This window comes from Neovison vison, chromosome 12 (assembly GCF_020171115.1).
Source record: "Neovison vison isolate M4711 chromosome 12, ASM_NN_V1, whole genome shotgun sequence".
Taxonomy (NCBI): Eukaryota; Metazoa; Chordata; class Mammalia; order Carnivora; family Mustelidae; genus Neogale; species Neogale vison.
The window spans coordinates 95620935-95635173 of record NC_058102.1 but is presented as its reverse complement, the minus strand read 5'-3'; the positions used below and the strand labels follow the sequence as shown (position 1 = coordinate 95635173).

Here is a 14239-nt window from a genome sequence, read left to right as displayed (position 1 = left end):
GAGACCCCATTATTCATGCTTTCTCCTCTGCTGATGGATCTGTGTGGGCTTATAAGTCCATTAAGCATTTGGGTCATTTTAAAGGCTGCCTGGTTTTTGCTTTCTAACAGGCTTTTTGCTTCTTTGCATGTGTGCACATGCTTTGGCAACCATGGGTATGTGGGTGGCTTGAGCCAGCTTCAGTTTCTACTCTGCATGCCTCTGGTAAATCTGGAGTTTATGTGGAGTGCTTATCACATCCAGATGGCTCTCTGACCTCTCTGAGTTTACAGTTAAATACCTTGCTACTCTCCTCTTGTTTCCCTCAAACAGCATTGCAACCTCAGGCTAGAGAACTCTGTGTGCTTAGCGTGGAGGCCACCTCTTTGACTTACTCTGCCTCCGATTAAGCAAGTCCCTTCTCTAAGTGACAAGTTCTGGCATGGGAAATGAGAGCACAGCACAGACCCACACAAGCTCTAACCAAACTTCAGTGATTTTCATGAATAAACACTTCTTAATTTTTTGTAGGTCTTCAGAGTCTTTAAAATAGTATTATCCAGATTTATAGCTGCTTTTTTAAAAGTGGGGATGATTTGTCAGTCTCCTCACCTCATCATATGAAAGCGAATTGCCCTCTCTTACTTTGAATCATACTCCAACCAAAGCAGTTTAATGAGAATAGACCTATAGAGGACTGGTAAACTTTCCAGAAGTATCCATTCAAGGCTCCCAGAATGCCAGAGTTTGACATGTAACCTTTATCTATTAAGTTGATTACTTTCGGTAATGGATACATGTTTTATTTTTAGATATTCTTTGTGTTTATTTATATTCATTTTAAAGTAAATACTGAGTTACTTCAGTCAAGCTGGTTATGAGTATATTACTTAATGTAAGTATGTAGTATTTTAATAAAATATGTTGGAATGTAGACTTGATCTTTGGATTGAAAAAAAATAACACCTAGTCATAAACATAAGAATGGGGAGTTGATATACTTGAACTAAGGACTTTATTTCTGTGCAAATTTTCTCCTGCCCCCATTCTGTCACAGGTGAATCCCCATTCTTTTAGGCAAGAATGTGGATCCCCACCCCATATAGAACATGGACTTTAGTTATATATAAATGGTATGTTGACTTCAGTCTTGCATCATATGGTGATATAATGGGTTGGTAATCTGTCATGAATTTGAAAATGCATTTAATGGGAAAGAAAGCTAATTACAAAGCTGCCAAAGTGGAGGGCGAGAAGGCACTATGTCTCATAAAACCTAGTTTGGAGAGCTTGATATGAATCTCTTGCAGTTCTGGAATTATAAATGTTTGGCTTGTATTCAGGAAACCTGGAACCTGTGAGGACTGGTAAGGTGCTTCGGCTAATGAAGGGAGAAAGTCTAATGTTAGTTGAGACTGTTCTGCACACTCAGTATTTGGTTTGACAAAAAGTGCTTGAGTGCTTTTGAAGGACCAGATGTTGTCAAGTGTAGGGAGTGGGCCCTTGTGGGGGAATCCATTTTAGACACTGTACAAAAGGGTTGCTTAGAGGTACAGGGAGGACTCACAAGAAGACGATCCAAAATGGATCTCTGGACTCCTTAAGAGTTAAGAAGAAAAAAAGCCCGACAGAATGGATCGCATTTACTCAGGCAAGGGAGTTGCCGGGGCGAACAGCCATGGGTACAGAAGTGCCTGTGAGAGGAAGTCGGCATGAAAATAACTGCCGGGCACCTGGCTGGCTCTGTCAGTAGACCATGTGACTCTTCATCTTGGGATTATGAGTTTAAGCCCCATATTAGGTGTGTAGCCTACACAAAAACCTTAAAACAAAAACCTAAAACAATAAAATGATTGCCAAATGCAGCCTATTCCAAAGCATCTTAGCCAAGTAAGAACTCAGTCACCCCCCACAGTTTTAACTCTGGCAAGGTCAAGCCATACACAGCCAACTGAGGGGAGGAATGGAATTAGGCAGGAAAGAAGAAAAGGACCATGCTGGCCTTCTAACCCTGCTGCAGGTGGTTAGCCTGTAGCCTGGCTTGGCTTATGAACTCTTGACATTTGGTGTTTTTATAATTTTGTGGGGCTGACATTCTGTTTTAGTGCCTTACAAGTTCAAACAACTTTTTGGACTTTATATTAAAGTAAGCTTTTTCAATCTGCATTGGTAGAAAAATATCTGAATATTTAAGAGACTAGTGGGAGATGATTTTGCTGTGTGCTTTTATCCCGTGAGTTAAAAACATCAGTTATGGGGGTGCCTGGATGGCTCAGTGGGTTAAAGCCTCTGCCTTCGGCTCAGGCCATTATCTCAGAATCCTGGGATCGAGCCCTGCATGGGGCTTTCTGCTCAGCAGGGAGCCTACTTCCTCCCTCTCTCTCTGTCTGCCTCTCTGCCTACTTGTGATCTCTGTCTGTCAAATAAATAAATAAAAACTTTATAAAAAATAGTGGTTACATATATTAAGATTTTTGGGGTGCTTGGCTGGCTCAGTCAGGAGAGTGTGATCCCTGATCTTGGGGTTGTGAGTTGGGGCCCCAAATTGGATGTGGGGATTACTAAGAAAAAAATAAATAAACTTTTAAAAAAAGAAGATGTTTGAGCATTTTTTTTTGGTACTATAATTCCATTCATGTGATTATTCAAACCCTCAGGGAGATTCAAATTAAAACCACATTGAGATATCACCTTACACCAGATAGAATGGCCAAAATTAACAAGACAGGAAACAACATGTGTTGGAGAGGATGTGGAGAAAGGGGAACCCTCTTCCACTGTTGGTGGGAATGCAAGTTGGTGCAGCCTCTTTGGAGAACAGTGTGGAGATTCCTCAAGAAATTAAAAATAGAGCTTCCCTAGGACCCTGCCATTGCACTCCTGGGTATTTACCCCAAAGACACAGATGTCGTGAAAAGAAGGGCCATCTGTACCCCAATGTTTATAGCAGCAATGGCCACGGTCGCCAAACTATGGAAAGAACCAAGATGCCCTTCAACGGATGAATGAATAAGGAAGATGTGGTCCATATACACTATGGAGTATTATGCCTCCATCAGAAAGGATGAATACCCAACTTCTGTAGCAACATGGACGGGACTGGAAGAGATTATGCTGAGTGAAATAAGTCAAGCAGAGAGAGTCAATTATCATATGGTTTCACTTATTGGTGGAGCATAACCAATAGCATGGAGGACAAGGGGCGTTAGAGAGGAGAAGGGAATTTGGGTAAAACCTGAAATAGTTTTGTCACAATTGTATATGGTATATGTCACTGTTAACTTTTTAAACAAAACATTATTGTTTTGGTATTTTTTAAAAAGATTTTATTAATTTATTTGACAGACAGATCACAAGTAGGCAGAGAGAGAGGAGGAAGCAGGCTCCCCGTTCAGCAGAGAGCACAATGTGGGGCTCGATCCCAGGACCCTGGGATCATGACCTGAGCCTAAGGCAGAGGCTTTAACCCACTGAGCCACCCAGGCGCCCCTGTTTTGGTATTTTTTTTTCAATTTATTTATTTTCAGAAAAACATTATTCATTATTTTTTCACCACACCCAGTGCTCCATGCAAGCCGTGCCCTCTATAATACCCACCACCTGGTACCCCAACCTCCCACCCCCCGCCACTTCAAACCCCTCAGATTGTTTTTCAGAGTCCATAGTCTCTCATGGTTCACCTCCCCTTCCAATTTACCCAAATTCCCTCTCCTCTCTAATGCCCCTTGTCCTCCTGCTATTTGTTATGCTCCACCAATAAGTGAAACCATATGATAATTGACTCTCTCTGCTTGACTTATTTCTCTCAGCATAATCTCTTCCAGTCCTGTCCATGTTGCTACAAAAGTTGGGTATTCATCCTTTCTGATGGAAGCATAATACTCCATAGTGTATATGGACCACATCTTCCTTATCCATTCATCCGTTGAAGGGCATCTTGGTTCTATCCATGGTTTGGCGACCGTGGCCATTGCTGCTATAAACATTGGGGTACAGATGGCCCTTCTTTTCACGACATCTGTGTCTTTGGGGTAAATACCCAGGAGTGCAATGGCAGGGTCCTAGGGAAGCTCTATTTTTAATTTCTTGAGGAATCTCCACACTGTTCTCCAAAGAGGCTGCACCAACTTGCATTCCCACCAACAGTGGAAGAGGGTTCCCCTTTCTCCACATCCTCTCCAACACATGTTGTTTCCTGTCTTGTTAATTTTGGCCATTCTAACTGGTGTAAGGTGATATCTCAATGTGGTTTTAATTTGAATCTCCCTGAGGGCTAATGATGATGAGCATTTTTTCATGTGTCTGATAGCCATTTGTATGTCTTGATTGAAGAAGTGTCTGTTCATATCTTCTGACCATTTTTTGATGTGTTTGCCTGTTTCGTGTGTGTTGAGTTTGAGGAGTTCATTATAGATCCTGGATATCAACCTTTTGTCTGTACTGTCATTTGCAAATATCTTCTCCCATTCCGTGGGTTGCCTCTTTGTTTTTTTGACTGTTTCCTTTGCTGTGCAGAAGCTTTTGATTTTGATGAAGTCCCAGAAGTTTATTTTCACTTTTGTTTCCTTTGCCTTTGGAGATGTATCTTGAAAGAAGTTGCTGTGGCTGATATCAAAGAGATTACTGCCTATGTTCTCCTCTAAGATTCTGATGGATTCCTGTCTCACGTTGAGGTCTTTTATCCATTTTGAGTTGATCTTTGTGTACGGTGTAAGAGAATGGTCGAGTTTCATTCTTCTACATATAGCTGTCCAGTTTTCCCAGCACCATTTATTGAAGAGACTGTCTTTTTTCCACTGTATATTTTTTCCTGTTTTGTCAAATATTAATTGACCATAGAGTTGAGGGTCCATATCTGGGCTCTCTACTCTGTTCCACTGGTCTATGTGTCTGTTTTTATGCCAGTACCATGCTGTCTTGGTGATCACAGCTTTGTAATAAAGCTTGAAATCAGGTAAGGTGATGCCGCCAGCTTTATTTTTGTTTTTCAACATTTCCTTAGTGATTCGGGGTCTCTTCTGATTCCATACAAATTTTAGGATTATTTGCTCCAGCTCCTTGAAGAATGCCGGTGGAATTTTGATCGGAATGGCATTAAAAGTATAGATTGCTCTAGGCAGTATAGACATTTTAACAATGTTTATTCTTCCGATATTCTACCAAACCTTCAAAGAAGAAATAACACCTATTCTCCTGAAGCTGTTTCAAAAAATTGAAGCAGAAGGAAAACTTCCAGACTCTTTCTATGAAGCCAGCATTACCCTGATCCCCAAACCAGGCAAGGACCCTACCAAAAAGGAGAATTTCAGACCAATATCACCGATGAATATGGATGCTAAGATTCTCAGCAAGATCCTAGCCAACAGGATCCAACAGCACATTAAAAAGATTATCCACCATGATCAGGTGGGATTCATCCCTGGGCTACAAGGATGGTTCAACATTCGCAAATCAATCAATGTGATACAACAAATTAATATGAGAAGAGAGAAGAACCACATGGTCCTCTCAATTGATGCAGAAAAAGCATTTGACAAAATCCAGCATCCGTTCCTGATTAAAACGCTTCAAAGTATAGGGATAGAGGGAACATTCCGGAACCTCATCAAATCTATCTATGAAAGACCCACAGCAAATATCATCCTCAATGGGAAAAAGCTTGCAGCCTTCCCATTGAGATCAGGAACAAGACAAGGATGCCCACTTTCACCACTCTTGTTCAACATAGTATTAGAAGTCCTAGCAACAGCAATCAGACAACAGAGAGAAATAAAAGGTATCCAAATTGGTAATGAAGAAGTCAAACTCTCTCTCTTTGCAGATGACATGATTCTTTATATGGAAAACCCAAAAGACTCCACCCCCAAACTACTAGAACTCATACAGCAATTCAGCAACGTGGCAGGATACAAAGTCAATGTGCAGAAATCAGTGGCTTTCTTATACACTAACAATGAAAATACAGAAAGGGAAATTAGAGAATCGATTCCATTTACTATAGCACCAAGAACCATAAGATACCTTGGAATAAACCTAACTAAAGAGGTAAAGGATCTGTACTTGAGGAACTATAGAACACTCATGAAAGAAATTGAAGAAGACACGAAAAGATGGAAGACCATTCCATGCTCTTGGATCGGAAGAATAAACATTGTTAAAATGTCTATACTGCCTAGAGCAATCTATACTTTCTTGTTTTGAACACACTTACATTGCTGGAATAAATAACACTTGGCCATAATGTATAATACTTTTAATATGCTATTAGATTCAATCTGCTAGTATTTTACAAAAGTTTTTTACATTTATATTCATAAAAGTCTTACATGTTAGTCTGACCATAGAGTTGAGAGTCCATATCTGGGCTCTCTACTCTGTTCCACTGGTCTATGTGTCTGTTTTTATGCCAGTACCATGCTGTCTTGGTGATCACAGCTTGGTAATAAAGCTTGAAATCAGGTAACGTGATGCCGCCAGCTTTATTTTTGTTTTTCAATATTTCCTTAGCGATTCGGGGTCTCTTCTGATTCCATACAAATTTTAGGATTATTTGCTCCAGCTCTTTGAAGAATGCCGGTGGAATTTTGATCGGAATGGCATTAAAAGTATAGATTGCTCTAGGCAGTATAGACATTTTAATAATGTTTATTCTTCCGATCCAAGAGCATGGAATGGTCTTCCATCTATTTGTGTCTTCTTCAATTTCTTTCATGAGTGTTCTGTAGTTCCTCGAGTACAGATCCTTTACCTCTTTGGTTAGGTTTATTCCAAGGTATCTTATGGTTCTTGGTGCTATAGTAAATGGAATCGATTCTCTAATTTCCCTTTCTGTATTTTCATTGTTAGTGTATAAGAAAGCCACTGATTTCTGCACATTGACTTTGTATCCTGCCACGTTGCTGAATTGCTGTATGAGTTCTAGTAGTTTGGGGGGTGGAGTCTTTTGGGTTTTCCATATAAAGAATCATGTCATCTGCGAAGAGAGAGAGTTTGACTTCTTCATTACCAATTTGGATACCTTTTATTTCTCTCTGTTGTCTGATTGCTGTTGCTAGGACTTCTAATACTATGTTGAACAAGAGTGGTGAAAGTGGGCATCCTTGTCTTGTTCCTGATCTCAATGGGAAGGCTGCAAGCTTTTTCCCATTGAGGATGATATTTGCTGTGGGTCTTTCATAGATAGATTTGATGAGGTTCCGGAATGTTCCCTCTATCCCTATACTTTGAAGCGTTTTAATCAGGAACGGATGCTGGATTTTGTCAAATGCTTTTTCTGCATCAATTGAGAGGACCATGTGGTTCTTCTCTCTTATTAATATTAATAATAATATTCTCATATTAATTTGTTGTATCACATTGATTGATTTGCGAATGTTGAACCATCCTTGTAGCCCAGGGATGAATCCCACCTGATCATGGTGGATAATCTTTTTAATGTGCTGTTGGATCCTGTTGGCTAGGATCTTGCTGAGAATCTTAGCATCCATATTCATCAGTGATATTGTTCTGAAATTCTCCGTTTTGGTATTTTTAATATGATTTTTTATTGTACTGTATTACACCTTCATATTCTTTCCCCTTAAAATCGCTATGAAATTTTGTTCTGTTATCTTCCCATAATTGCTACCAGAATTAATACTGTTAATACTGAAAGAGCTAATCCAGGAATTTAGTAGAATAATCTATTTTTATTTTTATTTATTCTTTAAAGATTTTATTTATTTGACACAGAGAGAGGAGATCACAAGAAGGCAGGCAGGGGGTGGGGGAAGCAGGCTTCCTGCTGAGCAGAGAGCCTGATGCGGGGCTCGATCCCAGGACCCTGAGATCATGACCTGAGCCAAAGGCAGAGGCTTAACCCTCTAAGCCACCCAGGCACCCCTATCTATTTTTATTATTTATTATTTATTTATTATATAGTATTATTTATTATTATTTTATTAATAAGGCAAAAGAAATCCTTTCTGATGATTGCTTTTAGTTGGTTATAGCTTTTATTTCCCCCTTCATTCTGTTGATCACACTTCTTTGATTATGTTAAAAATTCAGGAATTATCTTGTGGCATACTTCTTTGCCTTTTAATATTGGTAAACTCTGATTTTATTTCTTTGGGTCTTTCAGCTTCTCTCCATTTTCCTGTCATCTAGATGCTGTTGATTTCTTAGTCTTTCTCTCCAACCCTTCTGTTAAGGCTGTATGTCCCCCTGTTCTCTGTTTCTCCAGAGCACAACACGTGTACATCAGCAATAACCTGTCCTCGAATATATTCTGTGTCGACCTCTTGCCAACTGATGATGAGTTCTAGAAGCAGTCTTGAACATATTTGTATTTCTAGGGCTAACTGAGGCGCTGTGTAGATAGTCAGCTAATAACATTTTCTGTGAATGAAACAATCCTAGGCATTCAGTAGGTTAATTCTTTTCATTTCCCCCTCACCTTCAGGTAGGAGGAATAGAAGTGAACTGGAATAGAAGGTTCAGATTTTCCATAGAAAGTTAAATAATGCTGTAGAGACTATTATGTGACTTTCATTCCTGAAAATATCCTAGTGAGTAGAACAGAAACAGGAGATACCCTTTATGTGACTGAAATGTCTTCTTGTAGAGGAACATCTGATTTCTTTTTTAGAAGATAAAAAAATGCAAGGTCGGATTGTATGCCAGGTTTACAATGTATCTGATATGCAGAAGGACCTGTCAAAAAGAAGAAGACATCTAGCATATGAAATTCTTTAAGGTATTTTGGATTTCATAGAAGATGTGTTTTATCTTTTGGTCAACCAGTTGCTGCCATTCATGTTCTAAATTAATTGTCTTAACATAAATTTATTATTTATGAAATTCTCTTAAAATTCAACCTCAGGGGACAGAGTTTCATTAATCTTTCATATATTTGTTTGTAGTGTTGGGAGATACCAGACATCATTTAAAACTAGAGAGGGTGGACTTAGAGAGCGGGGCAGAGGAAGAACAGGCGAATGAAACTCAAATTTAAAGATTTCCTCTTTACAATGTGAAATTATACTTCATCCATTGGGTGACATCTAGAGTGACCTGCCATTTCCTGAGATCATTATGTAGCAGAAAGGATTAATAATTATTATTTTAGACACTGAGCCTATTCCATTTCATGTGGACAAATATTTCCAAATTGCCCTTCATAGGGAATATACAATGTTTATGCCTACAAAACCAGTCTATTTTTTATTAGGTTCGGTTGGCTATGTGTAGTACATCATTAGTTCTTGATGTAGTGTTCAGTGATTTATTAGTTGCATATAACATACAGTGTTCATCACGACACGTGCCCTCCTTGATACCCATCACCCAGTTACCCCATTCCCCCTCCCTGCTCCTCTCTGAAACCCTGAGCTTGTTCCTGGAGCCCATAGTCTCTCACCGTTTGTCTCCCTGATTTCTCCCCCTTCAGTTTTCCATTCCTTTCCCTTTGGCCCTCCATCTTATTCCTTATGTTCGACATATAAGTGAAGCCATGTGATTTTTGTCTTTCTCTGCTTCACTTATTTCACTTAGCATAATCCTCTCCGGTTCCATGCATGTGGATGCAAATCCTTTCTGATGGCTGAGTAATATTCCATTGTACCACATCTGCTTTATCCGTTCATCTCTTGAAGAGCATCTTGGCTCCTTCCACAGTTCGGCTATTATGGACATTGCTGTTATGAACATTAGAATGCATGTGCCCCTTCTTCTCACTACATCTGTATCTTAGGGGTAAATACCCAGTAGTGCAATTCCTGGGTCATTGGGTCGTTATTTTTAACATCTTGAGGAACCTCCATACTGCAAAACCAGTCTTTAGAATATTGATCTTTTTATGTCAGATTTTAAAAGATGTACTACAATAGAGCTGTAATTGGCATTTTCTTTAATTAATATGGAGTGAAATTAAATATCTTCTCTTATATTAAAAAAAATACTTTCTCTAGTAGTTAATCACATCCTTGCCAAATTCTTTACTCACCATGCTTGCACACGTAAAAGCCACAGGTTCCATTAACTATGAGTTAGGACCTTGTAAAGTGGGTGACCTTGTTCTTATTTTCCCTTAGGAAGAAAGTATTAAAGCTGAGTTTTGTTTACTGCACAACTCTAACAGATTTTTCAGTTGAATTGTACCATTAGTAATCAGATGTAGTCTTTTTGGGGAGTTAAAAATAATGAAATAGATTATTTGTTGTTACAAAGAAGTAACATCTCCCATTTTCCAGATCCCTTGTTTCTCTTATATTGCCCTGTGAATTTACCAAGTGATCAGATAAATCAGGATGTTTTTGTAAATAGATGGGCATCTCCTGAATGGGTCCTGGGTATAAACAGATGTGGTCAAAATTCCAAAAAAAAAGTATGTGTGGGACACCTGGGTGGCTCAGTTAAGCGTTTGCCTTTGGCTGAGGTCACAATTCCGGGGTCCTGGGACTGAGTCCCACATCGGACTCTGCCTGCTGCTTCCCCTGCTTGTGCTCTCATGCTCTCTCTGGCAAATGAGTAAATAAAATATTTTTTTAAAGTGTACATCACATGAACTCTCAAGGAAACAGATGTATAGTGAGCCTCTCTGTAGCTGCCATCTTACTGTGTTTAAGTGGATACATTTCACTTAATGAGCTTATCCTTCATGTTTCATCCTTTCTGTGCTGCAGAAATTATTTTAGGCTCTCACCTCAAAGTTTGCCACCCTTCACAGTCCTGAAAGTATGTTAAAGACCAGCTGTTCTTAAAACTGAGATGTTATGTCTATGTAACTCCTAGAAATTATGAACTAGGTGATGACAAAGACAGAGGTGTCGGAAGTAAGGAAATGAGACAAAATAGAAAGATATTTGGAGAACTTGGTTGCTAACAAAAGAGAAACTCTTGTTTTTATTATTTTGAAATAATCACAATTAGCTAAAAAGCCATAATCAGTTGTAAAAAATGTGAAATGACAGCGATAATAAGAAATTTGTGGTTCAAGTAATGTGAAGCCTCGTGTAAAATCTTCATGGATGTGGAAACACAGCCCTCACTAGTTAGAATGGCAAATTGCCAGTACTAGTTCTGCTATGACAAAGATTCAATTTTTAAAATTTTTGATGAAAAATCATGTTTCATGCTACTATAGCAGAAAACAGCAGACTTCAGAATTTACGCAGCTGATATCATATACTTTGATTATTATATAACCGATTTTTTTTTCCTGTTTGGGAAATTAGGCAGATGTGTTTACCTGTACCCTCTCTCCACATAAGGTAATGCCTTTTGTATACTTTTTTTTTTGTTAGATTTTAAGATGCTTAAGTTTAATGATTCTTGGTGTTACAAAAGATCTTCACATCTTCTTATATAAAAGGTGAAGAATTATTATAGGAATAAATAAAGGAAAAAGAATGTTAGGCTTTATAAAAATACACTATTTCCAAAAGTGAGATATTACTATGTGCCTATCCCAAGTCCCCAATTTAGTTTTATCCACCAGAACTTTTGGTCTCTTAAAACTGATTATATTGTTAACATGTCTTATCAATCACATGTGATACAAAAGCGGTGTCTTGAATTTATGCTTAATTTTGGGGAAGTATTTCCTTAAATGAATAATGCTAATTTGTTTTTTGAAAAGATTTACATAAATTGTAACAATGGGGAAGATTTTTTTTACAAGGACTTTCAGTATTTGCATGAAGTAATCCATATAACGGGTAAGTATGATGATCTGTAAGGTAGTGAGTATATCAAGGTTCCAGTGGACTAAATGATGACAGAACTAAAGGGCAAATGTCTTGAGGTAAGATGATGAAGTTGAACCTACTGTCCGGATCAGATAAGAGTAGAAGTCTGGTACTCATGGTTATTTACGACCTAGTTATATCCTGTGATCATTTACAAAAATTTTTAGTTCCTTTATTATAAACAAAGAATGTTTATCATTCATGCTAATCCTTTTTTTCTATATTTTCACTTATATTACGTTTATTTGGTCACAGATTTTATATGGCCAAATGTATTGATACTTTCTTTTATAACTTCTGTTGTTTGAAAAATCTGTCACTCATCAGTAATACCACTCATATATGTTTTCCTCTGAAATATTTAATGGTTTAATGCTTTTGTTAAAAAGAGTAAACACGGGCGCCTGGGTGGCTCAGTGGGTTAAAGCCTCTGCCTTCGGCTCAGGTCATGATCCCAGGGTCCTGGGTTCAAGCCCTGCATCCAGCCCCACATCCAGCCCCACATCCAGCCCCGCATCCAGCCCCCACATCGGGCTCTCTGCTTAGCAGGGAGCCTGCTTCCACTCTCTCTCTCTGCCTGCCTCTCTGCCTACTTGTGATCTCTGTCAAATGAATAAACAAAAATATTTTTTAAAAAAAGAGTAAACACTTTTACTAATAGGGTTTATTTTGGTGTATGTGTTGAGATGCGTAGGTAGGTTTTGCTCACTAATTTTTTCTAGAGTATTTTTATTTTCCATTGATTATTCTTTTGTAGGCAACATAGCATTTAATAATTATATTTTTGGCCGCCGCCACCGCTGCCCCTTTCCTGGCCGGCGGCCACCACTGCTGGTGCCGCCCCTGCTGGTGCCGCCGCCGCAGCCGCAGCCGCAGCCGCAGCCTCCGAGCTGCAAGCTGAGCGGAGGCCCGGACGGAGCGCCAGCGCCGCCTGCCCAGCCACCCCACCGGCCGCTCCACGGCCCGGCCAGCTCCGCCCGCGCCCCCCGCGCCCCTAGTCCGCCCGCCCACGCGGGCCCAGCCTGGCGTGACCGCCTGCCGCTGCGCTCCTCCTCCCGCGCCCCGCGGCCTGCCGCCTCCTCTGCCCGCCCCCGCTCCGCGCCGCTTGCCGCTCGCCCCGCCGCCACTCTCTGCGCCCTGCAGCGCCCCCCCCCACCCCCCTTCCGCCGTCCTGCCCGCCCTGGCTGGCCAGGCCGCAGGCAGCAGGGCCAGGGTCTACGCGGAGGTGAACAGCCTGAGGAGCCGCAAGTACTGGAACTATGAGGCTCACGTCCTTGGGGTGATCAAGATGATTACCAACTGGTTGGAAACTTGGTCGAGGAAACTCTAGTGAAGTATTTGAGGCCATCAACACCACCAACAATGAGAGAGAGGTTGTAAAAATTCTCAAGCCAATGAAGAAAAAGAAGATAAAACGAGAGGTTCGGATTCTGGAGAACCTCCGTGGTGGAACAAATATCATTAAGCTGATCGACACTGTGAAGGACCCTGTGTCAAAGATACCAGCTTTGGTATTTGAATATATCAATACTACAGATCTTAAGCAACTTGACCAGGTCCTGACAGACTTTGATATCGGGTTTTATATGTATGAGCTACTTAAGGCCCTGGATTCCTGCCACAGCAAGGGAATCCCGCACAGGAATGTGAAACCTTCACAATGTCGTGAGAGATCACCAGCCGAAAAAGCTGCGACTGATAACCTGGGGTCTGGCGGAGTTCCACCATCCTGCTCAGGAGTACAGTGTCCGTGTAGCCTCGAGATATTTCAAAGGCCCGGAGCTCCTTGTGGACGATCAGATGTATGATTACAGCTTGGACATGTGGAGTTTGGGCTGTATGTTAGCAAGCATGATCTTTCGAAAGGAGCCCTTCTGTCACGGACAGCACAACTATGACCAGCTTGTTTGCATTGCCAAGGTTCTGGTACAGATGAGCTGCATGGGTATCTGAAGAAATATCACATAGACCTAGATCCGCACTTCAACGAAATCCTGGGACAACATTCACGGAAATGCTGGGAAAACTTTATCCATAGTGAGAACAGACACCTCGTCAGCCCCGAGGTTCTAGATCTTCTGGACAAACTTCTGCGATATGACCAACAGACACTGACTGCCAAAGAGGCCATGGAGCACCCGGACTTCTATACCCTGCTGAAGGAGCAGCCCCAGCCTTCTGCAGACAACACTGTGCTTTCCAGTGGCTTCACGGCAGCCCGGTGAAGACTTGGAAGGCGATGGGTCATGCGGCATTGATGCTCGCCAATAAAACCGACCAACCAAACCCAAATCTTTTTTTTTTTTTTTAAAGATTTTATTTATTTATTTGAGAGAGACAGTGAGAGAGAGCATGAGCGAGGAGGAGGTCAGAGAGCGAAGCAGACTCCCCATGGAGCTGGGAGCCTGATGTGGGACTCGATCCCGGGACTCCAGGATCACGCCCTGAGCCGAAGGCAGTCGTCCAACCAACTGAGCCACCCAGGCGTCCCAGCCAAACCCAAATCTTGAAGGAAAACTACAATGTGATTA

General features: G+C 40.7%; 1 pseudogene; it reads left to right on the top strand.

Moving 5' to 3' along the window:
- Positions 1-1657: 1657 nt before the first annotated feature.
- LOC122890975 lies at positions 1658-13933 on the top strand (annotated as a pseudogene).
- The last annotated feature ends 306 nt before the right edge of the window (positions 13934-14239 follow it).